Source organism: Crassostrea angulata, chromosome 9, assembly GCF_025612915.1.
Source record: "Crassostrea angulata isolate pt1a10 chromosome 9, ASM2561291v2, whole genome shotgun sequence".
Lineage (NCBI taxonomy): Eukaryota > Metazoa > Mollusca > Bivalvia > Ostreida > Ostreidae > Magallana > Magallana angulata.
In genome coordinates this window covers 13261072-13263617 of record NC_069119.1, presented here as the reverse complement: position 1 = coordinate 13263617, position 2546 = coordinate 13261072, and positions in this window count along the sequence as shown.

Here is a 2546-nt window from a genome sequence, read left to right as displayed (position 1 = left end):
GACTCACGATCGTAATGAAATGGTTAACATTGGTAGCGATGACGGTGGCTGCCCTTTATAGGCCGTGGTTTTATCATCATTCGTTGGGTAACAAGAGTCGTGGATTTTATTGTTGAATCAAATGTTCATTGAATAAAGAAACACACATAAGAGTAAAATTGATTGATTGGTAAAACATAACCAAGAATTTACGTATCCTCGAAACTATTACTTTTTATATCCACGAAAATTGATACCCTCGAATATTTACAACACCACAGTTCATGTTGATTGACGTTCAGATGGCGCCGATCGACTCGATCATCGTATATATCAATGTATCCTGATTATCGGCGAAGTGGTTTGGATTAATTTGGTTAATGGTTCGATGTATTAGTTCAATGAAATATTTGTTAATATATGATAAGAATGGTTTATGGTACTAAGATCTTTTTGTAAGAGCGTTGGTGTACCTTTATATAAGATATTGTCCTTTCTGATATATTTCATTTTATCAATATGCATGTTAAATGGTTGACGATAAACTGGCTCAAGGTACATGTATTTTAAATGCCAAAGTAGCCGTTGCAAGATGGTTGGAATATTAATGATTGGTGGTAGAAAAATAAATAGGTATAGTGAATGATGATTTGATAATTGATGGAATGAAAATATTGTAATCGATGAAATTGATAATTGCATAAGATGACAATGTGGTTTGTTTGTACAAGGACAATGCTTATTATAAATGGTTGGTGGTTGAAGTCAAATTCGTTGAATAGATTGTGGGTTAGCGGGGAAAAATCGTCTGATATGCTGTCAATTTAAAACTAAATCTACATGGAGACTGTCATAGAAAGTGTCAAGTTCCATTTTAACTGTAGATATTGTGAAAGTGCACTTGTGGCTTAAGACAAAACTTGTGATATTATGAAGGAAATAGTATCATTATTAGCAATGTCTTCTGTGTTCAATGCTTAGAACCTCTTTGCTGATGATGTATGCTTTACCATAATACAATTCTTGATCAAGTTTGGTTCCCCACCCCCATGCAGATATTTCCTCTTTTCATTGACTTACATGTAGATATCTATGAAATACTATTCCAAACGATTGACAAACCCCAGAGATGAATTTTGTCATATCTGAACTTTTCGGCTGTGTTCTTTAAAATACTTCCGTTATCACCTATTTCCTCCGGAAATAATTGCACTTCAAGCTTTTCAAAATAGTTAACCGTACTTCTCTTCTACTTCAGATATTTGATTATAAGGCAGCCTCTTCACCTGATATTTCAGCCCCCCCCCCTCGGTAATTCTAACAGGTAGTAAATATTACAGCGTATACTTATCCTCCTTAAGTTCAGCGCTGACACCTCGTGATAAATAGCCAAGCCATGGCGGCTTACATTTTACTACATTGTACATATATACAGTATACAAAACAAGACGTAACACAAATGCCTTTGCTTGGTTTGAAAAAGCGTGTACACACGTTGCCCCAAGGGGGTATCAAATTAATTAATATCGCGCATTTGGTAGTAAATAATTAATTAACGCGATGAATGGAATTGTGGAAAATAATTTTATCGTAATTTATAGCATCATCCTGGCGATGCAGCTGTTTTATGTTGAGTTGGGACCATTGTTTGAGTTATGTGGACCTTAGCAATCCGTTACCTTGGTTCGAGGTCAAATGTCATGTAGGACATTCAATGATCTATTGGTATTTTAGTTTGTTTACTTATTTTGAGTTGGAGGGTTTATCAAGCTGCCATATGGAGAGAGAGAGAGAGAGAGAGAGAGAGAGAGAGAGAGAGTTTTAGTTTTAAAGTCTTGAACTGGAATAAGCTTATTTGCATGACCAAACCTTTCAAATGATGAGGCCAGAAAAGAACAGAAAATGACATATTTTTACCCGATATTCATGATGCGGTTTCTTTTATTCTGATGCATGTTTTACATAAATTGAGGAAAAATATGTCCATGCATGTGAATACACTCGGATATTTTATTACCTTTTTTATGTCTGTTCAGACCATTACAAATGCAATGACTTATATTGAATTAAGCTTATATATATAGTCTTCCTTTTTGTTTTATGAGCGTTTTTCACCCCAATTTGTTTCTGGTCAGGATTAGGTGAAAGTAAACGTTGACATTGAAATTTAAGTGTCCAACAAAACGCAAGTAAAAGCTTCTCCTCTGCTTGATATCGATTTGTCATGGTTAACATTCATGTCTACCGCTTCCCTCAGGAAATATTTAGTTTCACAAAACAATATGATACAGGAGACATATATCAGATAACTTTCAATTACCAACTAAACTCAATGCACAGTAAGGCACGCTAGCCATTTAATAAGTTGCGCTTTCTTGGCCCTAAACACACGATATGAAATGAAATGTATTCAAAGTACTGAAAGTACTGATAGACAGAAGCAATTAAACTAATGACAAAATATGATTTTTTTTATTTAAAGAAAAACAGCGCACTTACCGCTTATCATGTGAGAATATTCGCGAAGCGGTTTAGTATTATGGCAATTTAAGGTTGCGAGGATATTT